Source organism: Triturus cristatus, chromosome 4_1 (genome assembly GCF_964204655.1).
Source record: "Triturus cristatus chromosome 4_1, aTriCri1.1, whole genome shotgun sequence".
Taxonomy (NCBI): Eukaryota; Metazoa; Chordata; class Amphibia; order Caudata; family Salamandridae; genus Triturus; species Triturus cristatus.
The window spans coordinates 1,112,406,904-1,112,424,515 of NC_140585.1; the positions used below are offsets into that span (position 1 = coordinate 1,112,406,904).

Sequence of the window (17,612 nt, forward strand, 5' to 3'; positions counted from 1 at the left end):
AATTGATTTTATGGGTTAATGTTTGCATGCTTGTTTTAGTTTAGTTTTACTTTGACCCTAAACTTACTGTGAAGGGGAGCCTCCACTAGTAGGCTTGAGTTGCTGGACTCCAGGTTGCATATTATGTATCCCCCCCCTTGCTTTATGGGTGCATTTTTTTACTTCCTAAGCCACGCCTCTTTCAGAGGCTGGGCTTTAAATTTAGCGTGCCGACATGTCCATTAAGCAGGCATACCAAAGGCAAGCCTATCCGCGCCCTAACGGCATCTGTGGCCAGGGATGCTGTTGGTGTGGAATCAGAGTTTAAGGCTCCTATTATGCTACGATATTCTCTGGTACAGTTATTAGAGCTGTGTCCTAAAGCTAAGAATGAGGGCAGTATTGCATTCAATCTTGACAATAGGACAGACACTTTCTGCTCTAACTGCGACATACATCTGAACTCACCAGACTGTTTTATGGCGCCAAATGCAGTCGTAAAGGGAGAGTTTTGGCCTTAGGTAAGGGCTTTGACGAACAGAGGAAGATTGCCTGTGCTTTACTTAACACACACACTCTTATTAAACTTAAATATGAAATCTGTGATTTAGTTCAATCTTTGCTTTTAGACTGTTTATTTGTGATAGAATCTTGGACAAGAGAGGACTCTAGGCCTGATCTTCCGGCAGCCGTCCCTCCGGGGTAGGATATTTCCATATCAGGTGGACCTGGTCGAAGGGGGAGTGGATTAGCGATTATAGCTAGAGATTCCCTGAACTGCACCCTTGAACCGGTGATTAAGTACTTGCTGGATTTCAGCGAGGTCGCATTTTTCAGATTAAAATCTCTTACGAGAACTATTCTCTCTGGACTCCTAGTCTATCGACCACCCGGCCCACTAGCTAACTTTTCGGCAACCTGGAATCCGATTCTGTAAGCATTTCTTGATCAATCTAATTTCACCATGCTTGTGGATTGTATTTTTCATTTCGAAGATCTCTCTTGCAGAGACTCATCTCTCTGCTAGAGTTAATGGCTAATCTGGGATTGACTCAATTGGCTAAATGACTGACCCACACTGCTGGTCACACTCTGGATGGTGTTTTTACCAATTTTAATGGCCTTGTCATTGAGGGTGTATTTTCCTTTAGCTGTGCTGACCAGTAGGTGGTAACTTTCAAGCGCTCTTTTCCTCCATCTTCTGTACATGCTCAAACAACATTTTTATCCTGCCGAAACTGGAATAGGATTACTCTGGGCTATAATTGCTCTCAGGGCCATACCGCAGAAGATTTTTAAGTTTGGGATTAAAGCATCTTTAGATATTGTGGCGCCATTTTTATTTTTGAGTTTTATATAGGACGATCTCTATTCGAAGACATCAGGTATCAGAGTGCTTTACATGAGCACAAGTTTAGTTACAGATGGACACATTCATTTTTTTTAGGCTCGGGGAGATTAAGTGATATGCTTAGACTCACAGGATGTTGAGCGTCCTTACCGAGACTCGAACCTGGTTCCCCAGCTTCAAGATCGACTGCTCTAGCCGTAAGGCTACATCCCCTCCCATTGAAAGTAAAAATCTGTACTCTGATTGAAATCTCAGCCCCTTGGTTTTCGGAAGAAATCAACGACCGGGGGCAGCAATGCCGCAGACAGGAGTGCAAATGGCGCGTGAATCTGGCTCTTGTGGAAAAAGAAAAGCATAAAGCTCTCCTACTCATCTTTAAATTTGCCATGTGCGAAGCCAAATCTATTTTCTATACTGATAACATTATATCGGCTAGTATCTCTCTAAGGAGCTTTTTAAAGTGGTTAAGGAGCTCTCTAATCTTCCTCAATGATTTATAGACATCTCACAAACTTTCTGTGATAAATTAACGGCTTAATTCAGAGGCAAAATTCTTAATGTTTATTCTGAATTTAATCTCTAATGTCACGGATACTACAGTCGAGGCCCAGTCTTACTCCTCCTGTTTCACTTTGCTCTTTGATTTTCCTTCCATCTCCATCCCATCTCACAAATCAAGGGATATGTGATGCGCATGGAATCTGGGTCCCCAGTAGACACCTGCTTGCCTAGAATTCTGCGACTTGTTACTGAGCGAATTGCAGAAAATCTGCAGAAAGTCTTCAGTCTTATACTGGAAACAGGAATTTGTCCTAATTTATGGAAGAAAGCCATAGTTATTCCCTTGCAGAAAATGCACAATGCTGATCCGGAGGATGTGAACATTTTCCGTCCTATTTCTTAGCTGCCCACACCTGCTAAAAGTTTAGAAAAGTCCATTAACCAGGAATTGGTTACATTTATGAACACTCATGACCTCCTAGTCCCGTCTCAGAATGGATTTAGGAGTGGACATGGCACAGAGACTGCACTTATTACAGCAGCAGACTCCATCGGTTGCCAGGTGGATCTGGGCGGGGCATCTATCCTTGTGATGCTAGATCTAACAGCGTTTTTCGAAACTGTGTTGCCCCTGTGCTTGTTTCAAGGATTACAGCATGTTGGGGTGAGCTCTACTGCTTACAACCTTCTTTATTCCTTTCTCCCTGATAAAGTTCAAATAGTCAGCTGTGGAGAATTCAATGCCAAGGCTTTCAGTCTTCTGTGTGGAGTACCGCAGGGATCCTCTCATAGTCCCACTCTATTTATTCTTTGTCTCCCCTCTTGCGGAGCTAGTGCGATCCTTCACCTTCCAAGTACTATCTTATGCTAATGGCACGTAAATCATTGTGTCCATCACTGATAACCTGCGTCTTGTGGCTGATCAATTTAAATAATGCATGATCGGCATTAGTATCTGAATGAAAGAACTTCCTAAAGTTGATTGGCAATAACATGGAGGTACTTGCGTTTGGGGCCCATCACTCTAACTGGTCTGATCTTTGGGGCCAGAAGCTTGTGGCTCGCTACTTACCCCAGTGGAGTCTCAAAAAACTTTAGGGTCTTTTTTGATAACTCTTTTTTAATTTTTATTCACAGGTTGGCCTTACTACTAGGGCTTGCTTTTATATTATCAAGGCTCTGAGGAAAATATTTCCCTTTATTTCTCTTGAACTGCGCAAATCAGTAGTCATTGCCTTGATTACATCTCGCTTAGATTAGTGTCATACACTCTACTTGAACATAAATAACTGTTCTCTGAACAAACTTCAGGTTATTCAGAATGCTGCTGCACGTCTCATTTTGAATATTCTGAAACATCTCTCGGTCAGGGAAGGTATTTGGGCTCTCCACTGGCTACCTGTTGGAAAGCGGATAATTTTCAAAGTGCTTGGCATGGTTTTTCTGACTTTACACCACAAAGGACCAAGGCACATTTGTCCACTATTTCAGTTGTACACGCCACATGGACTACTCGTATCAGCATTCCGCAGGAAGGTTATTGTTCATAGGTTTCGGAACGCTAGATAGGGTGGACGTTTCCTCTGTCGAGGCAGCGATAATCTGGAGCACTCTGACCGCTCATCTCTCAGAAGTGAAATCTTTTTCTTTGTTTCGAAAACATCTTAAAACTTGGCCTTTTTCTTTGTAGCTTCTTCCCTTGAAAAGCTTACCCCGTTCATTGGTGTAGCTCGCTTTTTGGTGAAGCGTTTTAACACTTTCGGATTTAGTGCGCTTTAAAAATGTGTTTTTTATTTAATTTCACCTAGTCAAAATCTGTGTTCCAAGCACGATCATGTATGTAAAAACATAGCTCACCGTACTGGTCCCTTTCTAGATCCTGCTACATTGAAGGAAACCATTTCAAGATTTTAGCATGTTCTCTATAAATAACACTAAGCATCCCCAGCTTCAGATGTATGCTTCAATTGCTATCTCCCACTGAGCAGTGAGTCTTCCACACACTCCTGTCCAAAGATCTCAAGAATGATAGATTCTGCAGAGGGCATTTGATTCCATTTAACGGCAAATTATTTACTTCACCTACCCTCTTTGGTGACTGCTGTCCCTTTTGTCCATTAATGCATGGAGGGCTAGCAACTTTTACGATTTTAGCTGCTTATACCATTTTGCTTCCAAATATGTAAACTTCAAGATGGATTATTAAATTTAACCTCAATTTTAATGTTATATCACCACCAATGGAAAACCATTCAACCGCCACCTGTATTTTAACAGTACCTTTCCTTTCAAAAAGACCATGACTTTACTTTTTATTACGTTCATTTTGAAATGTTTATGGTGGTAATTTTAGACAATGCGCCCAGTTTCTCTTGAAGTACAATCCGGGCTAAAGCAATGTGCAGGAGATTGTTGGTATTCACAAGAGTTGATTTTTTTTTTTGCTGCTTCCCGATTTGGAGGAGGGATGAATATATGCACTGAGCTCCTATTTTTTAAATGTCTGAAAAATACATAGAGAATTGCCCTCCAAATAGTCGTTCAGTTTTTTTGTGTGTCAATTTATGTAGCACAAACATAGGTATAAAGCAACACAAATAATTTAGCTTGCATAGTGCCAAGAGAAAAGCGGTAGGAGTAGGAGTTTTGGCATAGGAGGATAGGCTACCACAAGGTGTGAATGGGGGTGGGTTCTGGTTGGGTGAGGGATTGCTCCTGGTGGGGAAGGTGGACACTGTTGCTGGAGTTATAGTGAGTGTAGCCAAGTTGTGCTCATACCCCTTCTTTATAACTTCTGAATATTGTAAAGATGGTACTGCCTATGTAAAGTAAAGTCTGGAACTATTTGAGAATTTTCTGACACCAAGCTAAGTGGGAGGTACTTTATTCCGTGAGCACAGTTTCACACCCTCAGTTACTACATCTGTCAAAGACTATCTACCAGTAGTGCAAAGCTAGCATCCAGCGTTGTTGACATATCAGCTGTCAACATGCATTGGCAGGATGCTACATGCATAACTCAACAAGTGCAAAGAGTACAATTGAGATGCGTGAGCCTCAAAGAAAGAAACCAAACTCCATACCAAAATTAATGTAGTCACTGTCGGTCAGCTCGTTTTACATTAATCCAAGGATTGACAGACATCGCCTCATTCCCATTGAGCTTATGAGCACTGGTTGTTGACATTTTCTCATTTTTCTCAACAACTCTGCTTCATAAAAAAAATTCTGTCTTTTCGTCCTGTGCCGACATCTGATCCTCGCTTTTATACCTGGGCTTCTCAACAATATTACCCCTGTGAACCACTAGTGCAGTAACACCTGGCTTAGACCTGTGTTTGATATGGTCACTGCCACATTTCACCTGGCATCCTAAACCCTTCTCTAATAATACCTGTTCGTTTACATTCTCTTGAACACCGTTCTCCACTTCATTCCGGTTATCTACATGATCCCTATTTACACACACTTCGTATTACTCCACAGAAACACTATCCGTTTCTAATTTAGACATTGAAATCTAGCTAATATGCTCTGTTTTTCCATCATCTACTTTTACTGAATTCAAAAACCAAACGCATGACTTTTCTTGGTCGGAATATGCTGCTTCACTATCTCCTCACTATTTTTGCTCCCATCAACCATCACTTACACACCACAGGATGTTGAACACTTCCTTCTTTATACTACATTTTGGACCAGTCTTTAGCAGTAGCAAACATATCTTGATTTTGTCACGACTTCCCTACTTGTCAGAAACAAGAACTTTTAATCACTTGTCATTTCAGAGTACCAGTTCTTGTTTTTCCTCTGCTTGCCCACATCTGCCTTCCCAGCCAACATATAGCAGTGTATTGTTTTCTTTTTTGAATAATTTGTATTTGTTTTATACTCTGCACATCATACAGCTGTGATTATGACATAGTAAAGTGCAAATGATGTTACATCCCCATTCGCATTAGCAGTGTATTGTTGGATTTAACTTGAAGATTAAGTCTTCAGTACATACTTATTGAGTGATCGTACATGCCATATCCTGAACCACAGCCATAAGCGGACAATTGTCCACAGCCCCTTCATTCACCAACAGCAGCATGCATAATCAAAATTCTTATAGCTTTATAGATGTGCATGATTCCTGCTAATAGTTTCAGCATATCACGCATAGTAAATAAGGTCATTAATGGTTTATATGGTCATTTCTTAATCTGAACTTCATTTCACAGTTCGTGAAAATGGATACCGAGAAACACATACCAATGTCTCCCTTCAATAACTGAAAAAGGCGCCTCGGCTGGAAGCAATAATCCAGATGCAAGTTTAATAGCATTCTTCCCTTTGAGCACCTATGGTCACATCCATTTTACTGGCGGGTGAGGGTACTCATGTAGTACTTGTATACTTTTTTTTTCAGTCAAGCACAACTTAAAATTGTGTTTTAGGTTACACAGTTTGGAAGCAGCATTCAGCACAAAAATGGAGAGGCCTATAATTATTACAACTCATCCTTACTAGACATGTAATGGTTGCCCGAATAGTTTTTAGCATTGACTTGCGTTACAGGCATGTCATAACCCAATGTAATGGAAGGGATCTGGCAAATGAAACAAAATGAGTGTGTTAGAAACAGAAGTTAAACAATTGAAAACCATTACGGACACTAGATGAAACAACTGGGCCCCAGTTAACCATCGTGATTGTTGACTCAAAATATTAAGTAAAACATGCACTAATTAATATAAATCTACAAAAGAAGCAGAACCACCGAACGCTAATGTTAGACACAACTGCCAAACAAAGCCACAGTGATTTTTTTTTTTTCAGCCCATTGTAGAAAAATGCTGTAATCAATCAATTAGGGAATTGTGAAGCGTGCTACTCACCTGTGAGGGTCTCAAGGCGCAGGGGGTGTAGCTCCGTGTTAGCCTAAAAAAACAGGCCTTGAGGCTTTTCCTGAAGATGTGCAGAGTACGGGAGCGTCAGATGTTGACTGGGAGCTCGTTCCATGCCTTGGCTGTGACGTAGGAAAAGGCTCTTCCACCCACTCTGGTACTGCGGATGCACGGGGTTTCTGCTAGGGCGAGGTCAGCGGAGCGTAGGTTTGTTTTGGGTGCATGGAAGGAAACTCTTTGGTTGAGGTATTTGGGTCCAGTGCTGTGGAGAGATTTGTAGGCGTGGGTGAGTAGCTTGAAGGTTACTCTCCTCTCGACGGGGAGCCAGTGGAGGTCTCATAGGTGCTGGGTGATGTTCTCATGTCGTGGGATGCTGAAGACAAGTCGGGCCACGATGTTCTGGATGGTCTGGAGTTTGCGTAGCAGGGATTTGTTGATTCCGGCGTAGAGGGTGTTCCCATAGTCCAGTCTGCTACTTATGAATGTGTGGGTGATGGTCCTTCTTGCTTCCGGGGGGGGGAGCCACTTGAAAGTCTTCCGAAGGATGCGGGGGGTGTGGAAGCAGGTGGCGGCGACGGGGTTGATCTGGCAGGTCATAGAGAGGGAGGAGTCTAGTATGATGCTGAGGTTCCGGCCGTGGTTGGTGGGGGGGGTAGCCAAGGCCGGTAGGCCACCAAGTGTTGTCCCAGGCTGAGGGGGTGGGTCCAAGGACGAGGACTTCTGTCTTCTCCGAGTTGAGCTTCAGACAGCTGCTGCTTAGCCACGCTGCGACGTCTGTAATTTCATGGGTTCTTGGAAGCTGAGTCTGGTGTCTTTGGGTTTCTTCGTGAGGGAGAGGATGAGCTGGGTGTCGTTGGCATAGGATACTATGCTGAGTCCATGCTTTCTGACAATGGTGGCGGGGGGACCATGTAGATGTTGAAGAGCGTGGGACTGAGCGTCGTTCCTTGGGAAACTCCGCAGTTGATCTCTGGCTTCGGAGAGGAAAGACGGGAGTCTGATCCTTTGGGTTCTTCTGGCAAGGAAGGAGCGGATCCAGTCGAGGGCGGTTCCCTGTATGCCAGTGTCGTGGAGCCTGGCTATGAGAGTGTGGTGGAAGATGGTGTTGAAGGCTGCGGAGAGGTCTAGAAGGATGAGGGCCCCGGTGTGGCCTTGGTCGAGGAGCCTGCAGATATGTCGTCTGTGGCAGTGAGGAGGGCGGTCTCTGTGCTGTGGTTACTGCGGAATCCGGATTGGGAGAAGTAGAGGATGGCGTTCTCCTCGCTTAAGTTTGTCATCTGGGCGTTGACTATCTTCTCGGTGACTTTGGCTGCGAAGGGAAGGAGAGAGATGGGTTGTAGTTTTTCGGGTCTGCCGAGGGCTTCTTGAGGAAGGGCTTGACGTCTGAGCATTTCCAGTCGTCTGGGAAAATGCCGGATTCAAAGGTGGTGTTGATGGTGCTGGTGGTACTGATAGTGAGAATATGGTAAACCTGCAACTTATTTATCCTCTAACTCAGGCAGTCGTATAGCTGATATTAATGGGAAAAGGACCTCAATAGTTATCGGCCATTCACAGTACATGGACCACCTTAATATCAACTTCTCCTGTGCAAGGCTTAAGGCGTGGATTCGTTTTTTACAAACTTTCAAATTTTCTTGGATGGATAGGCGAACGTCAATGATGGCATGATACCCAAATTAATTAACAAATCAATTAATAACCACCATTGACACAAAACAGTATATTTTCTACATATATTACTATTCATATATCGCAGAAAACCACAAGTGCTACAAATCACAGACACAGGACTGTTGCACAACATCAATTAGTGCCATACGAAAAATGTGGTCCACATGAAAAGTTATACAGCATAACACAAGAATACAGGAAGCACAAAAGGAGTCACTCAATGAGGTGTCTGTTTTAAGCTCTTTGGTATGTGCAAACATATCCTCAAATCATGAAAGTAGATATGTAGGGTATTGGTACGGAACACCTAAACAAATCCTCGACGTTTCGACCCTCTCAAAGTGTGTTTATAAATAAACATCACACCGGGTCTTCCTCAGGACAAGAATACAGCCTGGTCACGAAAGAAACATCATGCTACTTGATGATGGGGTCCAAAAAAACAGCTCTACAGTCGGGGCATGGCAGAGGTCGGATTCACCCGCTCTGCCTTTGCAAGACTTAACAAGAGTCCTTTATGGAGGGCTCATCTGTTTAGCGAACCTCCATTGGGGCCTATATTTATAGTGGTGTGCTGTTTTTATTTACAGCCATTAAAGAAATCTGCATTTGTGCGATTTTTGTCATTTTTAAAGAACCCCTGCCTGAATCTAGATACCCCTGATCCTTTTTGCACCACTTCACAAGGTAGAGGGGTGTTTTTTCAGAGCCCAACATCAAACAGCATGATTTTTCTTTTGTGACCAGGCTGTATACTTGTATTTGAAGGTTTTAGAGAATTTTTACTTGCCACATATTTATATCTAAGATTATCTGAATGTTCTCTTTTTATGTGGATCTCTTTGGAGTTGTGTAACATGAATAAATTAAAATTAAACCTAAAAACTTAATGTTGAGCTAAATCTAGGTGAGAGGATCCTAGTTTGCTCCGTTTGATGGCAGTATGAGTGGTGTTTAGTGTGAACAGACCGCAGTCACAAGGGTGCATTTGTTACAAGTTGGGGAAAAAAAGGGAGAAAAGATATGTTGGAGTAGATGATACCTTTTAAGATGAGTGCAGTTGAGAACATGGATTATCACAGACTTATTGTTCCCAGACGATAAACGCACCAAACTGTTTTGCAACATTAAAGCATACATGGGAACACGTTATTGGTCCACTAGAGGATAAGGAGTACGTTTTGGCTAGACTAGCATCACAATAACTGGTAAAATATTTCTACAGATATTACTACTTTCCTAATAGATTACAGAAAATTGCATTCTAGACCCTTCTGCATGTCTGCGATGTGCGGCTGACAACACGGATTGGATCCATGTAGTGGTGGTCTGTTCGATGGTTCAAAGTTGGTGGCAGAGAATACTATCCCGGATCCTAGGCCAGACTGTAGATAGCTCCCCAAAACTGTGCCCCCCTGGGGGTTATGAGCATATGGATGGTTCATGGCACTCGCACATTCTGGTCGTAGTGGGCTCCCACCTGCCAAAAAGAGACATTGTCAAGAGCTGGGAGTCAGAGCGCTCCAACAGTCGGGGAATGGACCATTGTGCAATCACAGAGAAGGCTTTATATCGGGTGAAGGGCAGTCCGAAGAAACATAACAAATGGGAGATCTGGTGGAATTTATTCAAATTGTGTGTAAGAGGAACACGTGAAATGTGGTCTGTGCCTACATGCTCGCATATCCCTTGGAGTTTAAATCCCTATATTAACGTGCATGTTTCTATATGCACTTACTGCTGAACATGTTAAATTAAAAAAAAATGTGTTCAAAATAAAAAACGTTACTCCATCTGTGGGCAGTTGTTCAGAGTTTCAGATTTAATACCATTCTGCAGAATACTCAATTCGTGAACCTGGTTTCGTGCGCCTCGCAATTTTATTTCTCTTCTGGTTTCTCGTTAGCTACTGAACACGCTTGTTGTTGCTGTGTATAGTCGTGGAGAGCAGGTGGCGCTGTAACCTGCAGCTGTGATTCCCTTAGAGCAGCGTGAACTCTTGAGATGAAAAATGTACGAGTCGGCGTGTAGAACAAGTTAAATATAGCATCTTGCAAATGCGATTTTGTGTTTTTGTTTGTTTTTGGTTTTGCTCGTGCAGTGCACAGTAGAAATGTAATTCTACTTGTACAGGTCCATGCATGGCTGTCTATGTGACAACGGACAGTGAAACTTGAGGATGGACATGTCAGAGATTTTTTTCACAGAAATTTGGGGCATGACCTGAACGTTAACAGCCCTTCACACTAAACTGCAGTTTGTGACTGCCCCCTAATTTATCATATTTTCTTTTTCTTGATGAAAGCTGATTTTGAACACGGTTTTTCTTCGACACCCTGCTGTGGAAATCACCAATATGAGCAAAAACGGAAATTGATTTCATCATTAAAGTTTTCTTTAACCTTTTGACTTTAAGATCGATACATATTTCATTGTTTTTGAAGCTGAAAACCTTTTGTAGGCATTCAAGGGTTTCACGGTTAAAAGACAAAAATGGAAAGGAGCATACATATGATTTTTAGGTAGAGCCTGGGCAGCGCATGCACTACTCTGTGAGGCATGCTGTATTGAGGTAGGGACTTGAAGCTCTGCCCACTCGGCGCCCACTTTTTTCATTGGCTTGTGTCTTTGTGCACTATAAACTGTGGCTGTTCATTGGTCAAAAGGCTTAATAGTCCCTCCTTAGTATCACTTTGTCTATTTTGTAACCTCCCATGGCTACACCCCATGTTACGTGTGTTGTTGCTCGGTAGGCTTTATTCTGATGGATACATCTGCCAGTGGATTCCTCACCTTGTGAATATCCCCTGCGCTAGGATTCCACGGAATTTTTCCTAGCCCTCCACGCCGACGTCATAATACCACGGCTCCGCTCGCGACTCCGTATGACTTCACCGAATCCATAAGAGAGCCACGTCGGCGTGATGGCGTCAGTTCCCTTTTTTCCGCGCCGTCGACGCGTAACGGTTTTCTAGCACTCTCCTTGGTTGAAGAGTTACTTTGTAGTTACCTTTTGTGTTACTGTTTCTTAAGTACTCATGTCTTCGTCGAGGAAGTCAGGATTTAAGCCATGTAGGGAATGTGGCGGTCACATGTCCATCACTGACCCCCATGAAGATTGCTTATGGTGTCTGTCGTCGGATCACGACGTGGAAGACTGTTCCTGTTGCAGGAAAATGAACCTAAAGGCACTTAAGGAACGGGAAGCGAAGCGGTTTATGGCCAAGGCGAAGAAGGAAGGTAGAGGTCGCAAGCGAGACAAGTCGAAGCCAGAGTCGTCGACTTCGCACTCGTTGAAGTCGAAGACATAAGAAAAAAGAGTAAGCATGAGTCTCGGCGCCGATCGACGAAGAGTAGGGCTTCGAGGTCGCCTTCACCTCGACGTCGCAGTAGGGACTTGGTTTCTCCTTCTCCTTCTCCTCGTGTCACTCCGGAGAAGTCTCCTTCGCCAAAGGTAACTCCGGCGCAGAGGCATTCACTAGCTGCCGAGCCGGATCAGGATGCTGAACTCTCTCCTGTGCCTGAAGGTGAACCAGTGGATCCAGTAGAGGATCCGTCGGCTCCGACGCCGTTTACTCCCTGGGTGGATACAGGTTCGAATCCATACCTGCAGTTCCCAACTCCAGGGGCGGATCCGTCGCATTTTTTAAATGCAATTTATGGAGTTTTTCAAAGAGCAGCCTTCCCAGCCGGTGCACCTTCAGGTCCCGTGGGTCCGCTGGCATTCAGTTTGGGCGTGCCACAACACTATGCTCAGGCACCATTTATGCCCTTCATGCTGATGGCGCCGTCATGGCAGTTCCCGATGCCGTCTGGAGAGCCTTCCTCCTGGCCTCGTCTGGATCGTGTGCCTTCGTTGGAGCCTCCCTCGATGCCGGCTCCAGCTGCGCCGCGTGTGATGCCGCCGACTCCATCGGCGCAGCCGGCTCCGCGAACGGCGCCGCCGACGCCGTGTCCACGGATTCGTTCTTGAAGAGAGGCTCAGACTTGTAGAAGAGGAGCAGTATTGAGCAGAGGAAGTGGAGGAAGGTGAATTAGACGACTCTATGGATGAGTTTGAAGGTGTTCAGGAGGCAAGCGGATTAGAAAGCACTCCTTGGTTCTGAACTTTCTTCTTCGAGGTCTTCTCCACCTCAAGAACTGGCTCCTTACCATTTGGTAATAAAGAAGGCTGCGGAGCTTTTAGACTTACAGTTGCCTTCTGAATATAAGCCTAACTTATTGACCGAGGTTCTTCAGTCGCCTTCCTCAATTGTTGAGCCTCTGTTGCCTTTTAATGGGGCCATCCTGGATCCGATTATGGATGTTTGGCGCAAGCCACTTTCTTTGCCTGCTGTTTCGAGGGCTGTGGCTAGAAGATATAGAGAGCTCCAGGAGATCTGAGCTTCCTTTCTTCTCATCCATCTCCAGAGAGTTAGGTAGTGCAAGCATCCTGCTCCAAACAATCTTCGGGGGCTTTTCCATAAGCACCAGCTGACAGAGACTCAAAGAAAATTGAACAGTCAGCTAAAAAGGTTTTCTCATCAGCTAGTATGGCACTGAAATCAACTAATGCCACTTGTTGTTTGGGATGCTACATTAACACTTTAATGGACTCTGTAAAGCAATTGCCCCCAAATTGCCTGATGAGGAGAAGGGTTGTTTCATGGAGGTTCTTTCAGACGTTCAGACTGCAGCTAGGCAGGTAATCCAGTCAGGCCTGTATACGGCTGACTCTGTTGCCAGAGTTATGGGTTCTTCCATAGCCACAAGAAGACAGGCTTGGCTCCGATCTTCTGGATTTTCACCTGATGTTCAGGCAACACTTGTTGACTTACCCTTTGATGGGACAAAGCTTTTTGGAGAGAAAGCGGATTCTGCCCTACAGAGGTTTAAGGATAGCAGTGCGACTGCAAAATCATTAGGATTGCAGACACAGTCGAAAGGGTTTGGCTTCAGAAAGTATAGGGGTTTTGGGAGGTCTTCGTTTCGCACCTTCCGTCAACCTCCACAGCAGCAACAGCAGCAAAATCCTCTCTATGTCCTATAGAGGAAGACAAAGGGGTCGACGTGGTTCTGGCCGCAATCTCTCCTCCTCCTCAGCTCCCAATGATGCGACAGGGAAGCAGCCCTAGATCCCCCATCCTGGATCATGTGGGGCCTGTTGGGGGTCTTGTGTCTCACTTTCTGCAAGGTTGGAAATTTGTCACAATGGACTTTTTGGCTTTTAAACCTTGTGGAGAATGGGTACGCCCTTCCCTTTTGTGAATTTTCTCCCCCTTACCCTCCTTGCCAAGGTTTTTGCTCAGAGGACCATCTGCTTCTTCTGCAGAAGGAGGTTCTTGCATTGCTACAAAAAGGTGCGATAGAGGTGGTTCCAGAGCAGGAAAGGGGTCAGAGATGCTACTCCCGGTATTTTCTGATTCCCAAAGGACGGCAGATTGCATCCGATTCTGGACCTCAGAGTCTTGAACTTTTACCTGAAGCAGGGGAAATTCAAGATGCTAACCCTTGCTCAGGTTCTTCAGGCATTGCAGCAAGAAGACTGGATGGTGTTGATCGACTTGCAGGATGCGTATTTCCACATCCCAATCCTGAAGTCGCACAGGAAGTATAAGTTTTACGGTTGGGTCGCAACACTACCAGTTTGCGGTCCTCCCATTTAGTCTTACTACTGCACCTTGAGACTTCACCAAGGTGATGGGGGTGGAGGCTGCCCATCTCAGGAGGTTGGGGATTCCAGGTTTCCCCTACTTGGACTACTGGCTACTGAAAGCAGAGTCACCAGAGATGGTGCAACATCTGCAGGTAACATCTCATCTGTTATTCAACTTGGGTTTTTCAATCGGTGTACCCAAATCTCATCTGGTGCCCTCTCAGCGCAACCTGTTCATAGGGGCGGTTCTGGACACTACTGTGTCGAGCATTTCCTCCTCCACAAAGAATTCTTGACATTCAGGAGATGATCCCTTTATTCCACAATGGAGCGATATTTCCAGTTCTGAAGGTCCTTCGCCTGCTCGGTCTGTTCGCCTCCTGCATTCTGTTGGTCAACCATGCACGCTGGCACATGAGGGCGCTCCAGTGGTGTCTCCGCAGGCAGTGGTATCAGCACAATGGGGATCTCAGGGAGTCAGTCAGGATCTCCAGAGAAGCTGCAGCGGATCTGTCTTGGTGGAGCGTGGAGGGCAATCTGTCTCAAGGAAAGCCCTTTCATCTTCCTCCAACTGTGGCCACAGTGATATCGGTTGCCTCCAAACTAGGGTGGGGTGCTCATCTGGGGGATCTGGAGATCAAGAGTCTTTGGTCTCCAGAGGAAAGATTGCTTAATATCAATTTTCTGGAATTGCGTGCGATACATTTGGGGCTCAAGGCCTTTCTCTCTTCCGTTCGCGGTAAGTCGGTTCAGGTCCTGACGGACAACACTACCGCGATGTGGTATGTCAACAAGCAGGGAGGAGTAGGGTTGTACCGACTCTGCAGAGAGGTTTTGCGACTCTGGTCCTGGGCTCAGGCCCATCGGATTTGCTTGATGGTGAATCATCTGGCCGGGTTGCTGAACGTACGTGCGGACAGTCTCAGTCGACAGTTTTCCGCCTACCACGAGTGGAGGCTTCATCCAGAGGTAGTTCAGCACATCTTCCGGACGTGGGGGACTCCTCGGGTGGACCTGTTTCCCACTCAAGAGAATACGCATTGCCCGTCATTCTGCAGTCTCCAGTTTCCGATGCAGGGGGTGTTGGGGGACGTGTTTCAGTTGAGTTGGGGCTCACAACTCCTTTACGCGTTTCCTCCCATACCCTTGATTCCTCGGGTTCTGAGGAAGATTCGCCAAGACCAGGCCCAAGTTATATTGATTGCCCTGGATTGGCCAAGAAGGGTGTGGTACACATCTACTTCACCTTTCGTCGCACCCTCCGCTCCGTCACCCTCTCAGGGCAGACCTCCTCACGCAGTCGGAGGGGCAGGTTCTTCACCCCCACCTCCAGAGCCTGCACCTTCATGCCCGGAGATTGAACGGGGCAACCTGAGTTCTTTCTCTCTCCCACAGGACGTAGTGGATGTTATATTATCATCCAGGCGACACTCCACTAAGTCCATTTATTCCTATAGATGGTCTAAGTTTGTAAAATGGTGTGGAGAGAGATCCATTGACACTTTAAAGGCCCACTTGTCTAATGTGCTTCAGTTTGCTTTTTCCTTGGCTCAGCAAGTTTGTGCTGTGGCCACGGTTAAGGGCTATTTATCAGCCTTATTGACTTTTCTGTATCTTCCAGATCAACCGTCATTATTTAAATCTATTGTTTTAAGATTTATCAAAAGTCTTACTAATAGGTTTCCACCTACTCCCTTTGTTATTCTACAGTGGGACCTTAATCTTGTTTTCACTTTTTTGATGGGGTCACCTTTTGAGCCCCTTCATAGCTGTACTTTGAGGCTATTGTCTTTTAAAGCGGTCTTTCTTGTAGCCATAACCTCAGCAAGGACGGCGAGTGAGCTTCTAGCTCTTAGTTCAAAACCCCCATTTTTAACCTTACATGCTGAAAGGATGGTTCCCTGGACCAGGGCTGCTTTCCTACCTAAGGTAGTTACTCCTTTTTATCTGGGGCAGTCCATTACTCTCCCTGTGTTTTATCCTCCCCCTCACCCTTCCAAGGAGGAGGAGAGACTTCACCGCTTGGACCCTAAAAGAGCCGTTGGCTTTCATTTGGACAGAACAAAAGATGTACGTTTGGAAGATCAGCTCTTCGTGGGCTATGTTGGACACTCAAAAGGCAAAGCTGTGCACAAGCGCACTCTGTCCAGATGGATCATCCTAACCATCAAGATCTGCTACGCCCTGGCTGGCAAGGTTCCTACTGAGGGTATTAGAGCTCATTCTACTAGAGCTAAGTCTTCTACGTCTGCTTTGGCCAGGGGTGTTCCAGTTGCAGACATTTGTAAGGCCGCGACTTGGGCCTCCCTCCATACTTTCGCAAAGCATTATTGCTTAGACTTTGAGATGAGGAGGGAGGGCCATTTTGCGCGCTCTGTCTTGCAGGACTTTTTAGTATAGGAAAGGTGGACAACCTCATCCGGGAGCGGGACTGCTGTGGGAATCTATTCACAGGGTGAGGAATCCACTGGCGGATGTATCCATCCGAAGAACAAGTTACTTACCTTCAGTAACGCTTTTTCTGGTGGATATAGTATCTGCCTGTGGATTCCTCCCTGACTCACCCGCCTCCCCGTTGTCCACCTTTTTGTATACCTAAAAAGATTCCTTTTTTGACTGGTTGTTTATTCATTGTTATTTCTATCTAGTACATTTATAGGAAATGCTGATGTATTTAGCTTTCCTTTTTTGACTTGTGTTGTATATATTGGTTCAAATGTTGTGTACTATGTATACTTGAGTTTGTGTCAGTCCACCTGTTCACCTCGGAGGCACGGAAAAAATGGGTGGAACTGATGTCATCACGCCGACATAGCTCTCTTATGGCTCCGGTGACGTCATACGGAATCGCGAGCGGAGCCATGGTATTATGACGTCAGCGTGGCGAGCTAGGAAAAAGTCCGTGGAATGCTGGCGCAGGGGATATTCACAAGGTGAGGAATCCACAGGCAGATACTGTATCCACCAGAAAAAGCGTTACCGAAGGTAAGTAACTTTACAGCCTCCGAGCACTATTTTCTCAAATAGCTTTGTCCTACCTGCACGCTCTCGCCATAACGCTTTTATAGCATGCATTTGCAATGCAATAGGTCTCGCATTTGCGAGAGTTTAAGCTATTGGCATTGTGAAGGACAATGTATTTTATTTATCTGTTTTAAAAACAACACATACATAAAAGGCATTGTCATTTACAATGCTCATAGCTCAAACTCTCATAAATGCGAGACCTATTGCATTGCAAATGCTTGTTTTTGCTTTTTGCTATAACACTGCAGCAGTAAAGTGCTGCTGATGTGCAACGTTTCAAACAAATTTTCTTTCTTCAAGACTCTCTTTAAAGGCACCCGCATCTCAAATCAGCATGCACCTGGGAGCCAAATGCTCAGACGCATGTCATTCAAATGACACTACGAGTGAAAGTGCCCTTCTGGTAATGAGAAAATATCAACTTGGTCATGATAAACCGTCCAAGTGCGTCCAGATACCCACATCCCATTCTAGTGCAAAAAGTTTTTTGGGCATTTCAGCACAAATCCCATATTGGCCATCAACCTGTGCTTCAGACCTACCCCTCACTGTT

At 45.0% G+C, this 17,612-nt stretch overlaps 1 protein-coding gene across 1 annotated transcript in view; it reads left to right on the top strand.

Moving 5' to 3' along the window:
* The window catches only part of COG5 (component of oligomeric golgi complex 5), a 1,436,183-nt gene that overhangs the window by 37,332 nt on the left and 1,381,239 nt on the right, over nt 1-17,612 (top strand). The gene's annotated exons all lie outside the window — the stretch shown is intronic.